General features: G+C 42.4%; 1 non-coding gene across 1 annotated transcript; it reads right to left on the bottom strand.

Annotated features, from left to right (window-relative positions):
• Positions 1-10,259: 10,259 nt before the first annotated feature.
• Positions 10,260-10,321, bottom strand: LOC134374215 (U7 small nuclear RNA). The gene has a single exon (XR_010023084.1). It is a non-coding gene; the product is annotated as a U7 small nuclear RNA (small nuclear RNA).
• Positions 10,322-18,636: the final 8,315 nt, after the last annotated feature.

Genomic DNA, 18,636 nt, shown 5'->3' with positions numbered 1-18,636 from the left:
TGACTAGGTGTTGTCAGCACCATGCTCTCCCAAGTGAGCTAAACAGCCATCCCTATATAGGGATCTGAACCCGTGGCCTTGGTGTTATCAGCACCACACTCTCCCAAGTGAGCCATGGGCTGGCCCTGTATTATCTTTCAATTATTTTTCCATGAACTTTCTGAGGTACTTCATTCAGTATACAATCATGTATTCAAAACCTTCAGGGCCATTAGTATTTTGGAATTCACAATCATTTGGATTTTAGTAGGATAGTAAGATGCATATATCATATAATATATAACATCCCCAACAGGTGTGAGGTAGTGCCTGGCCATCAAACATTTGAGTATATCTGTAGCAATACATGAAGATTCACATTAGGTTGAAGACAGACAAAGCATAAATAGCTTTGTTAGTTCACATACATTTTGCAGATTCATAACAGAAATAAATCTTGGAATTTTAAATCTCATAGAAGGCATTATGGATCATATATGAAAATTGCTGGATTAGCAATACTAGTTTCATTCAATTGCAAAGTTTAATTTTTACTTTTCCTTTCTTAATATACTCCAGATAAATACATTTATTAGGATACTGAGTTATGGAAATATATTAATATTCTTTCATAGATTAATCAGTGGTCCACTATTGATTTATGTTAAACAATATATGACCAGGAATAAAATATATGAAACTATAAACTGGCCCAAACCACTATGGCAGCTGGTAGCTTTCATCTGAGTCCTAAACCAATCATGGGACTGAATCATGGACCCGTGATTTGATTTCCACTCACCATTCTCTTTAATCACACAGAGCATCTCAAATTGTTCCAGGTGAAGGGGGACACATGTTTTAAAATCATTTTTAAAAAGCGGGCTGGCTGGTTAGCACAGTTGGTTAGAGCACAGCCTTCTTGCACCAAGGTCAAGGGTTCTGATCCCCATACTGGCCAGCTACCCAAAAAAGAGAAGAAAAATCTTTTCATCATTAAAATGTGAGCCTCCAGGACACCTCTTTGAACTCCTCAGTGCTTGAGAACTTCAGGTTGGAGAAGGATGGATAAACTAATTAATGTTTTACCTGTAAATTATTAGTATCACAGCTATTTTCCAGCAAAGAGACTCTTTGGTCTATTTATTATTACTAGTCACTTATTCTTTGCCTGTTTTCCCCAACATGAAAGATAAGGTCAACATCAAGATAATCCACACTGGACATTGCACCTGGGAAAAGGTGAAGAATCTGAGCTCTGAGCAGAGGCTGACGACAAACAGCCTGCAGAAAACAATCTGCCACAAAGAGGAATTCAGGAAGTCCACAGAGTGTAGGTTTGGAATAATCCAGGTTATACCTTTGCAACCTGTATCTGCTAGGATGTGTCTGGTTGTAAATGACTAAAAACCCAAATAACAAACACTGTTTTCTTGCAGAACAGAAAATCCACAGGTAGGTGGTTCCTCATGCTGGTTAAGCTGCACACAGATGTCACCCAGGATTGGGCTCCTTCTTTCCCTCTTGCTGTCCTCAATGTATGGGCATCCTGTCCTTTGGCCACTAGGATGTTAACAATGAACAAGCCAGCCACACACCTCCTTCTGGTCATGAACACAACCCATCTCAATGTTTCTCTCTGTCTGAGGAAGTCAATCTTTCCTCTGTGATGAAAATCGACTCCTGTCTTTCTTCTTGAGTCTCTTGTTTATTCACTCCTCTGTTCAACAACCGTGGATGGATGTACAAATCTAAAACAATCTTGATTTTTAAATTTCTGGATGTTCTTTTTACTATAAATAAGATATAGTGCTATAACTATTGGAAAAGGGCATTTATTAACAAATAACTTTAACATACTTTATAAACCTGATAGAAAATTTTAAAAATCAATGAGGTCTCAATAAATCAGGGAGAATAAGAAATGAAGAGGGCTAGCTGGTTAGCTAGGTTAGAGCATGGTGTTCTAACACCAAGGTCGAAGGTTTGGATCCCCGTACTGGCCAGCCACCAAAAACAAAAACTGAAAAAACCCACAAATCAACACACATATGTATGTACAAAATCTCTAAAACTTTAACAGATTGAAAAGAAGATTGTTTTCGGAGTAGAATCATAAAAACATAAAGTTTCTGAGATTAATTTGTTGGGAAATGCAGGGGACCTATGCGAAAAGTTTCTGGAAAGAACTACGAGTAAACTTACATAAATGAAAATGCTTATCATGTTCTAGGATGGGAAGGCCAATGTGTAAAGTGTCAGTTCGTTCAAATTCATGAAAGAGCAATAAAAGAGCAAATAAGATCATAGCAGAGCCTTTTTGGCTTGGCCCTTGGACTTTGTTTTGTTATTTTCCTCTTCCTCAACATGTGCGGGAAGGAACTGGATGCTATTCTTCACAAGAACACATTGGATTCAAACTCATCTTAAGATTAAGAAATGCCTGCTGAAATTGCTATACAGTTATAACAACTTTTTTGGGGGGTGGTGATGGTGGGGGAATCATTTTGTGGTTCAGCAAGTTGGCACAATTTATTTTGAACTGAGGTGTGTGGTTTGTTTTGAGCACCTTTTTCTCACCCAGAAAGGACTCGTGCCATCTGCTATGAAGAACAGGGAATGAGTGGGAAACCGTACTCACCTCTGCATGTGTAACTTGATGAATCAGTCATGTCCCAAGCTTGCTTTCAGATCATACCCTTGGACCTCTGGAATGTCTCCTTGCCATTTCTGTGATTCTTTGGCTGTGCCTCTGAGGCTGCAGCTGAGGCTACTGGGCCATTACTGCTGATCAGGGTCTCTGTTCTTCAGGAAGTATTTACCTCCCAAGGAGTGACTGTGAGTCAGATCAACAAGGATTAACCTGAGCCTGCAGATCTTGGTTATCTGTGATGGCTGCTTCTAGGAGTCCCCAGATTGTGTGGCTCACCATGACTAAGCAAGAGACTTGAGAACAGAAGCTGTCGGGGAGCAAGAAATGTTATCATGCAAGAAGTATTTTATGCCACCATTCATTATCTTAAATTGCATTGACTCCAGAGGTAAGAGCTTCCAGGGCTGATTCCTAGGCTCAACTATGACCTGTAGCCAGGCACTGTCCATCTTTTGGCTCAGCGCTCCCCATTGTATTGTCTTGGTTATTCCTAAGGCTTGGGTCCTCATGATCTCAAGGTGGTCATCATAATTTCAAGTATCACATGTATCTATGCAACATTTGGCTGAAGAAGTTGGCATCAGGGAGTGTATTCGTTCTCAATTGCTACTATAACAAATTACCAAAGCTTTGTGTCTTAAAATGATACAGATTTATTATCTCACAGCTCTGGAGGTCAGAAGTCCAAAATGGGTCTTTTAATGAATAATGATGAATAGTAGCGAATTTTTATATCCACAGACACCTATGTATCCATCACACAGGTCAAAGGCTAAAATCAAGGTGTCAATAGGGCTGCATTCCTTCTGGAGTGTCTAGGAGAGAATCTATTTCTTTGCTTTTTCCATCTTCTAGAGACCACTTACATTCCTTGGCTCATGGCCTCTTCCTTCATCTTCAAAGACAGCAGTGTAGCAACTTCAAATCTCTCTGACGTCTACTTCCATCATCGCATTGCCTTCTCTGACTCTGACCCCTACTTCCTGTTATACAAGGACTCTTTAATTACATTGGGCCCATCACAAGTAATCCATGCAATCTCCCCATCTCAAGATCCTTAATTACATCTGCAAAATCCCTTTTGCTATGCACAGGTTCTGGGGATTAAGACGTGGACACCCTTGGTGGGGGGAGGGCATTATTCTGTCTACCATAGGGAAGAACTAAAACATGTTCAGAAGCCCTCTTTGTTGTAGACTTGCTCAGACCCCATTAGCCAGGATTGACACATGCATCTATGTCCTGGCTGTGAGGAAAGCCAGAAAAGAGAATGGCTGGCATTTGGCATCTGTAGAGGGAGCCAGACTGCTGCAGTGAAGGAGTGTGGCACAGCCACAGTAGCTGGCACATAAGTCTGCTTGGCTAAAGCTTATCTGCCCCAGAGGCCTCTCCTTAAGTTGACTTATAAGGCCACAAGCCAGGTCTGAGGGCAACTGATGCTGGAAGTTTCTGGACTTGCTGCAAGCAGAGGTCTGGAACTAAATGAAGACTCAGCATTCAGGGAGCAGTTTGATGGAAGTGCTGGAAAAGAAAGGCGGCATTCCACTGAGTATAAGGGAGCAGTGTGAACTCTCCCTCGGGTTTAGGATGGAAACCAGTGTTTCAAAGGATCTTCATGCAGGGAGAGAGAGGAAGGTCTTAGGGTTTATCTGGGAGACATTTCCACTCATTCCTTCCCCAGAATGCTCCAGATACCTTTCTGGGCAGCTATAGGTGATGTTGTCTCTCAATCTCAGCTCCAGGGGACAGGCCTTAGTGGGCTGAAGCCACATGGCCTCATTCTATTGCCAGTAACACAGTGATTAGTCCAGGGACATGTAAGCCCTCTGGTCCAGTCCAGTCAGTGCAAGGCATCCTCCTGTCTGTGGTGATTGGGTCAAAAGAATGAACATAAGCTGAGAATGAAGCCCAGGATTTTGACTAAAGATTAGAAGAGTGTATAGGCTGAAAAATGGCCCTCAAAGATTTCAGGACCTAGTCCCTGGAACCTGTAAATGTCACCTTCTATAGAAACAATGTCTTTGCAGATTATTTAAATTGGAGATTTTGAGATGGGGAGATTATTTTGGATTATGCAAGCAACCATGTGTCTTTATAAGAGGGAGGCAGAGAGAGAGTTGACCACCCATACACTGAAGAAGAGAAGGTGATGTGACCACAAACGTAGAGATTGGAGTTATGCAGCTGCAAGCCAAGAAATGCTAGCAACCACCAGAAGATGGAAGAGGTAAGGAATGAATTCTCTCTTAGAAACCCCTAAGGGGAATGGAACCCTGCCAAGTCTTTTGTTCTGGCCCAGTGATACTGATTTCATACTTCTGGCCTCAAGAACTGTGAGAAAATAAATTTTTCTTGTTTTAAGACTTCTCGTCTCTTATTTTAAGATACTACGTTTGTAGTAATTTATTGCAGCAGCTATAGGAAAGTGATACAGAGAGCAAAGCTCAGTCTTTTAAAAAAAGAAAAAGAAAAAAAAGCTGTCTCTTGAGGGAAGCTGAGGAAGCATATTCATTCTCTGTTGGCAGCCGTATTGTTGTCAATGGGAACCAATTTCAGAATAACCAACATTGCAGAGAGGCAGCGGAAAGACTGAAGGAAACTGAGATTTGGAGACATTGTTGAACTGCTGGGTCATCAATCCTGAAGCTGCACTGGCTGTCTAACTCACCAGGCACGTGAGTGAAAAATTCTCTGATGGCCTTAGTTCGTTTGAGGTGGGTTTGTTGTTGTTAGCAACAGAAAGCACCTTGACCTTACAACAGCAGTGGCGGATCCATTTGTTTTGTGTTTGTTCTTGTTTTGAGACTGTTTAAAACTGCAGCATGGGTTCACTGTGTCCCATCACTGGCACATAGCTTTAAAAGTTTTTTAAATGAAGTATGATATATATACAATGACAGGCATAAATCCTGAACTTTACAGCTTGATGAATTTTTATACAGACATCTATATATCCATCACACAAGTCAAGGGAAAATATATTTCCAAAACTCCATACCACTTCCTGGCCAATATCACCTCCCAGAGGTGACCACTATCTTGATTATCACCATCAACAAGTTTTTCCTGTTCTCAAACTTTATATAAATGGAATCATACAGTCAATAGTTTTCTGTCTCTGGCTTCTTTCACTCATCATAATGTTTTTGAGATTCATCCAAGTTGCTGTGTTTATCAGTAGTTCACTCTTTTTAAAATTGCTGAGTAGTACAGCATCTGGGAAATGCAAATCAAAACTACACTGAGATACCATCTCACCCCAGTTAGGATGGCTAAAATCCAAAAGACTCTGAACAATAAATGCTGGCGAGGTTGCGGAGAAAAAGGAACTCTCATACATTGTTGGTGGGACTGCAAAATGGTGCAGCCTCTATGGAAAATGGTATGGAGGTTCCTCAAACAATTTCAGATACATCTACCATATGACCCAGCTATCCCACTGCTGGGAATATACCCAGAGGAATGGAAATCATCAAGTCAAAGATATACCTGTTCCCCAATGTTCATCGCAGCACTCTTTACAATAGCCAAGAGTTGGAACCAGCCCAAATGTCCATCATTGAATGAGTGGATACAGAAAATGTGGTATATCTACACAATGGAATACTACTCAGCTATAAAAACGAATGAAATACTGCCATTTGCAACAACATGGATGGACCTTGAGAGAATTATATTAAGTGAACCAAGTCAGGCACAGAAAGAGAAATACTACATGTTCTCACTTATTGGTGGGAGCTAAAAATAAATAAATAAATTCACACACACACAAAAACCGGGGGGTGGGGGAAGAAGACATAACAACTACAATTCCTTGAAGTGGATACAACAAGCAAACAGAAAGGACATTGTTGGGTGGGAGGGGGGAGAGGGAGGAGGGAGGGAGGTTTCGGTGATGGGCCACAATAATCAACCACATTGTATATCGACAAAATAAAATTTAAAAAATTAAAAAAAAAATTGCTGAGTAGTATTCTACTCTGTGGACGTACCACATTTTGTCCATTTTATTGTTGATGGACTGCTGGGCTATGTCTAGTTTTCTGTTCTTATGACTAAAGCTTTTGCATGTCTTTTGGAGATATGGCTTATCCTTATGTTGTGAGTGATTACTATCATGTTCTCTTGGGGAATTTTTCTAGAAAGAGTACAGTTTTTGAATGCTTACAAGTCTGAAAATGCTTACTTTTCCTTCATGCCTGAGATATTTTTGTTGAGCATAAAATTATAAAATCAGAGTCCTTTTTTTTTCTGGAATCCTTATTTGTCTTCTAGCATCCAGAGTTTCAGAGGAAAAAGCCAGTACTGCTTAGACTCTGTTCTTGTAAGGGATTTTCATTAAAGCTTGTGAGATTTGCATCATCCTTGGGGTACAACACTTCACGAGGGTGTGGTATGTTTTTAATCCTGCCTGTACACTGGGTATACTCTTAGAAGTGTGAAGATGCACACAACTCTTTATGACAACCTCTTTTTAAGTTAATAGAATGTCTTTGGCAAAACATTGGTAAGTTAGTATTAACATCTCTAATTTGTTTGAAGTGACACTTGGATTATGCAGGGAAAACATGGATGGTATATCCTTCATTCCTCTTCTATAAATATCATAAAATTATACATATATTGATCCCCATGATGCTAAAAGATGTGTGATCTCTGCATGACTCTTCAAGGTTGGTGGTTCCCTGATTCATATATGATATAGAAAGACAGATATGCTGTTATCATTGATAACATTTACGTTTGGTTATCTATGATAATTGTTTCTATGAGACACTGTCCGTTAGACCTAGACCCTGAGTCCATAAAATGGTGTTTCTATGGCAAATTAAGGGCATATGTAGAGTAGAACTGCTTATATGTGCTCATCTGTGATGGCAGGGACCCACGAACACAGTCTTATTCAATACAGGTACTTGTTAATGGGTTAAAAATAACCTGTGGCTTTTGTCTCCTTTATGGTTTATCTCTGATGTCAAACAAAATGGAATTTCAACTTACAGCTTTTCTATTTTGATTATGTTCAATGAGCTTCTCTAATCCGTATAAATTTCCTGGTGTCAAATAAGGTAAAAATCATGGTTCAAAGCTTGGCAATGATGATTCCATTCACAGTGTTTTCTAGAATGAATCCTCTTATGTTGATTAAGGTGAGAACACCTCCTGAAGGTTCTTCCACAGTGATTACATGTAAAGGGTTCCCCTGCCTCCCCAGTATGAGTTCTCTGATGTTGCAACATAAGGGCTGAGCTATGTCTAAAGCCTTTCCCACAATGACTATATCTATCATTTTCCCCTCCAGTGTGCATTCTGTGATGTTGAGTAAGGGAGGAGCCAAGTGTGAAACTGTTCCCTGAATGATCACATTCACAGGGTTTCTCTCCTTCAGAGATTCTTAGATGTAGGGTAAAGTGGTCACTCCTTAAAAAGGATTTCCTAAATTCACTGCAAATATAGAGTTTTTCCAAGTATAAATGATCTTGTATTGAGTAAGGGATAATTTTTACCTATAGCCTTTTCCACAGTTTTGACATTATAGGATTTTTCTCTTGTATAAGTTCTGAAATGTGCTGAAAGGAATATTTCTTGGTAAAGACTGTCCCACTCTCAGTGCCTTTTAGATCTATCTCCTGAAAGAGTTTGCTCATAGTTCAAAAGGGGTGAGCTTTGTTCAAAGACTTCTCTACACTAGATTACATTTATATGATCGCTCTTCAGTATGACTTCTCTGATGTCAGAAGGCATATGCCACGAAGAGGGATTTCTCACATTCAGGACATCTGTAGGGTTTGTCACCTGTGTAAGTTCTCTTGGGCCAAAGATGAGAGGAGCTCTGAATAGACTTTCCTACATTCCTTACATTTAAATGCACTCTCTCCTACATGAATTCTCTTACCTCTACTGAGGTCTGTGCTACATTTAAAAGATTTACCACATACATTTAATTTATAAGGCTTTTCCACATTGAAATATTTGCAAGTCTAAGAAGTTGAGCGTTTTGACCAAAAACATTCTAACAATCATGATTTTTAGGGTTTTTTTTTCTCCTCTGCATTTATGGTAATTGATTAAATCTGAACATTGTTTTATGCTGCATCATGCATGTGGTGATGTTTGCTCATAGGAATATTATATCGTGGAAGCAGCCTTGAATTATAATTAACTTTCCTCCCAGATTCATTGTTCTTGCAGCCTCTGTCCTGATCAGTGTTTCCTCAAGTGTCATTTGTTCTACCCATCTCTCCTGGTCCATCTGCTGCTTCTCTAAGTGGACCTTACCGTCCTATGTCTTCCACATGTGGAGGGATAGAGTTCATTCCTTATGGATCTTTCCATTTTCAGGATAGCATATGGTTATAAGACAAATGCCTTGCTTTCTGTTTAACTCTTTGCTTTTGATTCTAGTTTCCCATCCTGAAAAAAACCGGATAATTTTAAATGTTTGGAGAGAAGATGCTGGAGAGAAAATAGTGAGATTAAAACTGAGAAGGATGTCTAAAGCATGTGGATTTGTTTTCAGATCTGCCTTGCAAGGAGTGATTGAGCTATGAAAAGAGAACACGAGCCTGATCTCTCGAAGTGGCTGACAGGAAGATAGATGAGTCTCTGCTACTTATCACTCCTCACTCTCCTTGTCAAGATAGTCTTCCAGACCCTAATTCTTTGGGGGCTGGTCCTGAGCCCTCTTCTCTCTCCTGCCAGTATGATCTCTTTCATTTCCCTGGATTCAAATACCATCTGAATGTTGATGAGTTGTGGTTTGTAGCTTCATCCCAGATTCTTTTCTGACCATGGATACATTCAACTGTCTACCTGGAATCTATATTCATTCTACAACAATATCCTGTCAAAATTGAATACTACCTGTTATTGTTTGGATATGGCTTGACCCCACCAAAGTTCATGTTGAAATTTGATTCCCAGTTTAGCAGCATTGGGAGGTGGAGCCTAGTGGGAGGTATTTGTGTAGTGGGGCAAATCCCTCATGAATAGATTAATGCCCTACCTCAGGGGTGAATGAGTTCTTGCTCTATTAGTTCCTGCAAGAGCTATGTTGAATAAGGTAAGAACATCTCCTGAAAGCTCAATGTTAATATGAGCCTGGTACTTCCTCTTCTCTCTCTTCCTCTCTTGCCATGTGATCTCCTTGCACATGCTGTCTCTCCTGCTTTCTACCAAGAGTAAAAGCAACCTGAGGCCCTTACCAGATGCAGTTGCCCAGTTATGGACTGTTCAGCCACCAGAATCTGAGCCAAGTAAACCTCTTTTTTTTTTTTTTTGGTGGCTGGCCGCATGGGGATCTGAACCCTTGACCTTGGTGTTATTTGCACCTCGATCTCCCAAGTGAACCACCGGCCATCCCCAAAACCTCTTTTCTTTATGAATTATTCAGTCTCAGGTATTCTGTTATAGCAGCACTAAATTGACTAAGACACCACTCCCACGCCCCCACCTGCTCTTCCCCTGCTTTTCCCTATCAGTGGATGGCATCACTATCACTATCGACCCAGTTGCTCCTGCCAGTAGCCAAGGACCCATCCACCTCCATTTTGAATCAATCACCAAATTCTGAGTCCACCTTAAATATACATACAGTTGGTCTTTTTTTTTTTTTCACCTTGCAGGGAAGGGAGTTCTGGTAAAGATCAGAAAACCTGCTACACTAATCCTAAAAGAGCTCTAACACTCTGGTCTCCTTTTCGTTTCCATTGTCCCATCCTAATCCAAGTCACTGCACTTTTCAGTTGAACTACTGCACTGGTGCTTTAACTACCATCCCCTCTTCTGTTCATACTCCTGTCCTGACACTCATCCAGAACAACCTTTCAAAAATGCAAACCACACCATGTCATTTTCCTGGTTAAATTCAACCAGTGGCTTCCCATTGCTCTTAAGTATTTATGCTTTTTTTGTAGAACATCCACATCCACTATGCTGATGGCTACATAAAGGCAGATACCATGTCTGTTTATCCCTTCACTCCCAGCACCTGGCATCGGATCACCATGAGATCACCATGACTATTTGTTGACCAATTGTCTGGGGTCACTTGAATCCTCACCACTTCTCTCTTGACTCATATAGATTACTTCCAAGTAATTTTCCAAAGCCTGGGACCAACTGCCTGCTGGAGATCTTTCCCATATAGCAGGCAGTGACCTTCTAATGATGCAAATCAGATCATGTTACTCCCCAGGCTAACCCCACCCCCAGTGGCTTCCCACTGTATTTAGAATGAAGCCCAAACTCTTAATCAGGGCCCATGAGGCCTGGAGTGTCTGAGCTACATTGCTCCTGACTCATACTCTTCTACTTTCTCCTCTTGCCCATCCATTGTGGCTTTACCACCTGCCATCAGTTCTTGATTGTACCAAATTCTTTCCACCTCCGAGCATTTGCTAATGCTCTCCTTCTGCCAAAATGTTCTTCCCCAGCTCACCATATGTTGGCTCCTTCTCCTACATGAGAGGTCAGATTAACGTTGACCTCCTCATAGAGGCCTTCTTGGACTGTGAAGTGGGCTCAAAAATAGCCCCTCAAAGATGTCCACATACTAATCCCTAGAACCTATGAATGTGTTACTTCACATGGCAAAAGGCATTTTACAGGTGCCATAAAATTAGGAATCTTGAGATAGAGAGATTATCCTGTATTATCTGGGTGGACTGAACATAATAACAAGTGTCCCTAAAAGTGGAAGAGGAAGGCAGAAGAGTCAGAATCAGAGGAATTTTGATGATGGAAGCAGAGGTCAGAGTGATTCGGGGCCATGAACCAAGCAACGTGAGGGGCCTTTAGAAGCTGGAAAATGCAAGGAGCGTATTCTCCCCTGGAGTCTCCAGAAGGAACATCAACCCATTTTAGACTTCTGACCTCCAAACCTATCAGATAATAAATTTGTGTTGTTTTATGTCACTAAATTCATGGTAATTTGTTACAGCTAGGGGTCAGCAAACTACAGCTGCCAGGCTAGTCCACTCTGCTGGTTTCTGTTGTTGTTTGGATGGTTCATGAACTAAGAATAGTTTTTACATTTTTAAGTGGTTGCAAAAACAAGAATTATATTTTGTGACATATGAAAATTATATGGAATTCAGATTTTGGTGTACATAAAGTTTAACTGGAACACAGCTATGCCATTCATTATGTATTGTCAGTGGCTGCTTTTGTGCTACAAAGGCAGGGTTGGGTTGTTGTAACAGAGACCATATGACCCCCCAAACCTAAAATACTTTCTATCTGGCTCTTTATAGAAAAAGTTGGTTTCCCCTGTTTTAAACTACTATGTTTTGAGGTAGTGGCTAGCTAATACAGAACATCTCCCTGTCTGTTGACTTGGGACTAAGACATGGGACTTTCTTTGGCAAACAGGATTTTAGCAATTGTGATGTAGGTAGATGCTTGGAATGTGCTAATGTGGCTGGACGTGCCCTTTTGCACTTCTGCCACTGCCATGACAAGAACATGACCTGGTTAACCCACTGGTCTGCGGAAGATGAGAAACAAGCAGAGCCAATCAGATCCCCACCTGAAGCCTGAAAGCCAGCCTACTAAGCCCAGCCATGACCAGCAGACCCCCAGCTGACCGGCAGACAAATGAACCAGAATAAATGACTATTTTTTTAAGCAACTGCATTTTGGGGTCAGTTTGTTGAACCGGCTCATTGTGGCAATAGATGACTGATACATATTCCCTGTATCAGTGTAAATAAGAACTTTTTCCTTTGGCTTATTGTCAGGACAGGGAATGGTGATTGTTTTCAATCTTTATATAATGTTATATGATAATAGAACAAGAAAAATTCTATACGGTCTGATCTTAATTAAGAGGAGAAACATGCACAAAGGGAGAAAAACTAGTAAAAGGAAATATGCTAAAATATGCAGAGAGATCATGGTCCAAATAAAGCTCTTTTAGTTGTCACTAATGATAAGTAGTTGAAGAAAAAATAGGATTTGTCCTGAAATCCAAGAAAACAGAAGAGCTTCACTACAGCAAAATCAGCTCCTGGCCTTCAACTGACAGAACTTACAGATGTTGGGAGGACGGCACTATCATTAATGAGTCCCAGTTTGTCTGCTAGTTTCCATGTTCCTAACTGCAGAGTCCTGGGGGAGGGCTTTCAATAGCCCAACTAAGGTCAGGTGCTCACATCTGCACTGTCAGCCAGAGCCAGAACACGGACTAGGCCATACTGTCATGGCAGCTTGTCAGACAGCCATGTAGGTGATGTGCTGGGGCTCAAGGTAGGAAAGGTAGGGCATTGCCCAACGAGGACAGTTAGTGTCCCTACAGGCCATTCTTAAGGAGTACCATGGGCCTCCTTTTCTCTTTTTACCAAATGTTTAAAAATGAGTTTTAATGAAGAGCATTAAGAAATTTAAACTGTATTTCTCATAGATAAGGTCTTTTAAAAGTTTAAATTCTGTAAGCCATTTATATGGTGCCAAAACAGTAAGACCATGTATACTCAGAGAAGTCTACCTTCCATCCTTGTCCTTTCCACCTTGGTCCCTCTACTACCTGTAGATAAATAATTTTTTATTAGTTTTTGGTGTATTCTTCCATTGTTCTTTAAATACATATTTATAAGTAAATATATAACTATATACACAAATGTAGACATATACTCGTATGTGCCTATGTATATGTATATCACACATATACACATACACACATATATGGGAGAGCCACAGGGAGGCCCTGCAAGTCACTAGCAATACATGGGGACATGTAATCCTCCTTCAGGGAGGGCAGTGAAAAATTGAGACCAACAATTCAAGTGACTGGTCTTCAGTCAATAACTATTCAGAAGTAGCTAGCATGTGCCAGGCACGGTTGCAGATGCCAGGTCAGCAGTGAACAAAACAGACACAAACCCCTGCCCTCCATTCTAATTGAGGAAAAGTAAAAACAAAACATATATATATATGTATGTATGTATGTATGTATGTATGTATGAGTAAAGACCTAAAGAAGTGAAGGAATGAGCTGGGCAGATATCTGGTGGAAGGATGTCTTGGGGAGGAGGAACAGCATATGCAAAGGCCCTGAGGTAGGAATATGTGTGCATGTAGGAAGACTAGAGAGAGGAATGGTGGGGCTGGAGCCAAGTGATGCCAGGGGAAAGGAGAGAAAGATGAGCTCAGAGAGGCAACAGGGTCTTGCAGGCTGTGGTGCAGATTTTGGCTTTTACATTTAGGAAAAAAGCCGGGAGCACTCGAAAATTTTGCACAAATGAGAGAGGTGCTGTGGGATCCATCTGGTTGTTGTGGGGAAATAGATTTGGAAACTAGGGTGAAAGCTTGGAGGCTGGTGACACAATCACTGCAAGAGATGCTGGCAGCTTAGTTGGGAGTGGTAGCCAGGCAGGCAGTGACAGCAGGCTGCATTCTGGGTAAGTTTGAGCATTATGCTGGCCAGACCTGCTGCCCAATCACATGTAGGATATGAATGAAGAAAGTTCAGACACTGGTGAAGTTTAGGCCCACACAAGAAGAAGAACAGAAATGCTGGTGACCAAGAAGGGCAAGGCTGTGAGAGGAGGAAGGATGGGAGGAGAGTGCACTGGACTTTGGTTTGGGGCATGTAAGACTCATTAAATCTTCAAGTGAAGTGTCAAGGAGGTCAGAAAAAAGTCTGGGCTGGGTTTAAACACTTGGGAGTCATCTGCAATAGAAAATCTGAGAAAAAGAGGTGCTGACCAGAAAAAGGGGTAGAGAGGAAAGTTCTACAAGCAGAGGAGTCCACTTATGGCAGAGAATCTAATGTAAGGTGAAGCACCACAGGGATAAAGTCTGACATTTTCCCTCAAGCCTGAGGTACTTTGCCCTTTGTGGGCTTCTTACTCTATCAAAAAACATTAAAAAATTATATTTTATGACTGCACTGGTATAAAGATAAATATAATCCAGGTTGGGTTGTATTTATTTTTCTCTTCTAACTTTAAAAGAAATGGTACCATTTTTGTGGACTCTTCAAAGTATTTTGGGCCCTCAGCACTGTTCCTTCTGTGCCTGTTGGAGAAGTCTAGGAATTGAGAGATCAGAGACCACACGCCAAAGAGCATGAACGTGATAGAGCTTAGGGGCAGGGGTCAGATTCAGCACGGCCTTGGAAACTGAGCAAACGATCTTATTTTTTAGTTAAGGATAATGCGTGTGCTCATAGAGGAGAAGCCTCGAAGGATAGATACTTGGTGTAGCTATTGCCCAAATCCCTCTTCAAGGAGGGACCTGCTTCCAGCTGTGGGCTCTTTTGGACAGCCAAGGTCACTCTCCTCTCCCAGTGGCCTCAGGCCACTAAGTGAGCAAAGAAGTGGTCAAAGGGCCTGGGTGTTTGCAACCAATGTGGGAGTACTCAATGGGCAGTCTTTGATCTGGAGTTTATTGCTCGGCAGCATTTTGGTACAACAGTGCTTCCTGTACAATCCTGCTTTCTCCCCCTTTTCATTCTTTTTCTTTCTTTTGCCAATGTTACTCCCCAATAAACCTTTTTACACTTCTAACTCTGTCTCAGTGTCTACTGACCCTGAACTGTGATACCTGGAAAAGCTAGACTAGAAAATCAGACGAAAAGGAGGCAAGGAAGCTGCTATACAAAAGTTCATGCAGTTGTGAGATAGACTCCAGCATAGAAACGGGCAAACAATACCAAGTGACCAGTCCCAAAAAAGATCGGGTAGCTAATGAATAGACAGACAGGAAATGTGAAAACTTGCTGGATATTAAAGATATGCAAGTTAAGTGAACAATAGATTTCAATTCCTGGATTGGATATTGTGGTAGACAGAATTCTAAGATGGCACCCATTCTAAGATGCCACCTTATAGTGCTTCCTTTGTTACACCATGATTAGGTTATATGGCAAAGCTGAGGGTTTTTGCAAATGTCCCGCATCAGTCAGTTGGAGGCCTTTAAAAGAGAGCTTAGTTAGAGACTTTCTCCTTCTGGTCTGGAAGAAGCAAGCTGCTGTGAGTTCTACAGCTGCAAGGAAATGGATTGAGCCCACAACCCGATTGAGCTCGGAAACAGATTCTTCCCCAGTCAAGTCTACAGATGACAACGTAACCCACCGACATGATGACTGCCACCCTTGGAGACCCTAAAACAGAGGATCCAGTTGAGCTATTCCCAATCTCTTGACCCACAAGAACTGTGAGATAATAAATGCATACTGTTTTAAGCTACTATAGCTTGTGGTAAGTTTTTCAACAGCAACAGAAAACAATAGAGACAGACAAAGCTTAAAGAATGTGAGTCCGTGCTGGTGAGTGTGGGTGGCAGTAGCCTTCTCCACTGTTGGTGGGAGGGATATAAAGGAAAATTTCATAATATATGACAAAAACTACTTAAAATGTTCATATCATTCTCTCTAGAATCTAGGAATTCCACTCTAGCAGTTCTTCCTAAACTTGCTTCAGTAGTAACAATAGCAAATTTGCACTGAGGGTTTACTGTGTGCAGAGCACAAAGGTATTAGACAATGCAGTCTTCACACAGCCCTCTATATTACATACTCCCCTCCGATTTTCAAATGACCGAGTTTTAGAGCGTTGAAGTCTTGATTCAGTTCATGGAAGTAGAAATCATTTGTGGTAATAGAAGCTGCGTGTGTTTGAATCCATAATCACTTTTAATCCGTTTGATTATCATCAAAATAAATCCAACAGTGGGCACATGGATAGTGATAAATCACATATTGTCAAATGTTAATTGTCTAATCTAGGGAATGGGGACATGGGGGTTCACACAATTCTTTTTTTTTTTAAAGATGACCAGTAAGGGGATCTTAACCTTTGACTTGGTGCTATCAGCACCACGCTCACCCAGTGAGCTAACCGGCCATCCCCATATGGGATCCGAACCCGGGGCCCTGGTGTTATCAGCACCGCACTCTACCGAGTGAGCCACGGGCTGGCCCATACACAATTCTTTTGGTGTTTGTATGTTTGAAAATGTTCTCAGTTGAATGTTGGGGAAAAGTAAATCCAGTAAATTTTTTTTGGAGTTCGTACCTCTTTGGCTGAGAAAATTACCTCTCAGTTATTTCTACACAAACTATCTCTAAGCCACTAGCTTTTCCCTGTATTTAAACAATACTCTGACAAGAATACCAAGGCGGCCGAAAATAAATTTTAACCACAGGATAAGTAGTTATCTATCGCCCCCTTGAGGCCGGGTTCGGTGCTCTGAGGGGTATTTTTGAATTGCAGGGAGAACTGCGATAGGTTTAAGGCTCTTTGTCTGCCTGTTTCCCGAATGTGAACACTGCGGGTGCTTTTTCCTTTCACCTGTGGGGTCACTTTAAAGCTGGTGGCCTCGGGATCCTCCCTGAGTACCTTGAAGATCTTGACATCCAGCATTCCAAGTCACCTCCCTTCGCTGCCGGTGGAGAACACCGCCGCCTCAGGTAATACGACCTGCGGAAGGAAGAGGCGGTGCACCGCTCCGCATGGCCTCCTGGAAGTTGTAGGCGATGGAAGCGCACGCTTGCGCAGCGAGGAGGAGGAGGAAAACACAGGGGTGGACGCACATGCGCAGTGGAGGGGAGGACGTCCGGTTTTGCCAGTGAGTGGCTGAGGAGAAGGCGGTGCAAATCGGTCTGTGGGTCAGCGGCGCAGCCAGGTGGTCCCCAGTCCTGGCTGACGGGCCCAGAATCGTGGCATCGGCTTCGCGGTGGGCGCTTGGGCGCCTCCTGTGACCGGACCCTCTCCGGCCTCGGTTCCTCATGTAGGGAACCCGGCTTGGGCTGCGGGCGGCTCGAATCGGGGTCAACGCCTACGGCTGGCAATTAGTGGGGTGTCGTTCCCAGATCCTGCTTTCGCTGCAGGGGCCTCCCTCGTTCCCGCTCTGACCCTGAGCCTGCAGTCCAAGGATCCTCCTCATCTTTTGCAACTTGCCGTGTCGGCCGCCCGAACCTGTCTGGTGGGCACCCTGGCTCCAGCCTCACTTCCGGGGCCGGGTCCCCCTTGGCAGTCGGCTTGACCCGCCCTCCGCCCCCGCTTGGGGGTCTACGAACCCTCTTCGCCTCCTGGAGCAGCTCCCGGGCTCAGGAGGCATGAAGGATAGGGACGGAGGCTCTTTCCGTTAGTCTGTCGGTGCTGTTGATTCAGGGGCTGTGGAATGTGAGCCCCGGGGAAATAAATGGAAGAGCAAGGACTGCGTGGCTCCGCTGGGACATCCGGGAATGCCACTTGGAAGAGGAGACCAAAAAGAAGGCAGGGCGTCGGATAGTTGGACAAGGGCCTAGAGGGCCTTTCTGGCAAAAGGATCGGGGTGAGCAAAAGTTGATGCGGCTCTTCATCTGTTGGCCTGATAGTGTTGAGCTGCTGCGAAAGGCCTTGAGTGCCCCATTAAGGAAACTACAGCTTAGTGTTCATAAAGGTGAAGAAGAATCACTGAGAGGCTTTAAGTATTTGATAGACCTGGTGATGAATTTATGTATTCCAAAATCAACATTCTCCCAGGGTATGCGGGATGGGTTAGAAAGGTAGGTGGCCACAGGCAAGGAGACCTGTGGAGAGTGAGCATGAACTGGGGCAGTAACTTCAAGTATGGAAGACACAGGTAATCTTTGTTAAAGAGAAAGAAGTGTCTTTATTGTCAGGTTGGATGTGTGGCCTGGGGTAAGGGTGTCCACTCTCAACAGCCTAGAGTACGACTTTCCATCCTTCCACTGTGCTCACATAATTATTAATTTGTACATAATCAAAATCTTTGGGTTTTGGTCATTTTTAAAAAAATCCCTTTCTCTGCAAATTACCAGTATATCATGGATGTATTTTCAGGCCAGGAGACATATCTATAACTCATTCTTTTAAATTGACTCTTGCATTCTTTTTATAGGTGTATCACAACATCCCATGTTTTTACAGTGTGTGGCTCCTAGTTTTTTGCCACTACAAACGGTACTGTAGTAAAGATCCTCGAGTGCACATCCTTTCACAGGATGGATTCTTACAGGTGGAGTGTCTGGGTCAGAGGATGTGTGTGTGTTTAGT

Source organism: Cynocephalus volans, chromosome 3 (genome assembly GCF_027409185.1).
Source record: "Cynocephalus volans isolate mCynVol1 chromosome 3, mCynVol1.pri, whole genome shotgun sequence".
Lineage (NCBI taxonomy): Eukaryota > Metazoa > Chordata > Mammalia > Dermoptera > Cynocephalidae > Cynocephalus > Cynocephalus volans.
The sequence above is the reverse complement of the archived record's forward strand: the minus strand, read 5'-3'. Positions and strand labels throughout refer to the sequence as shown.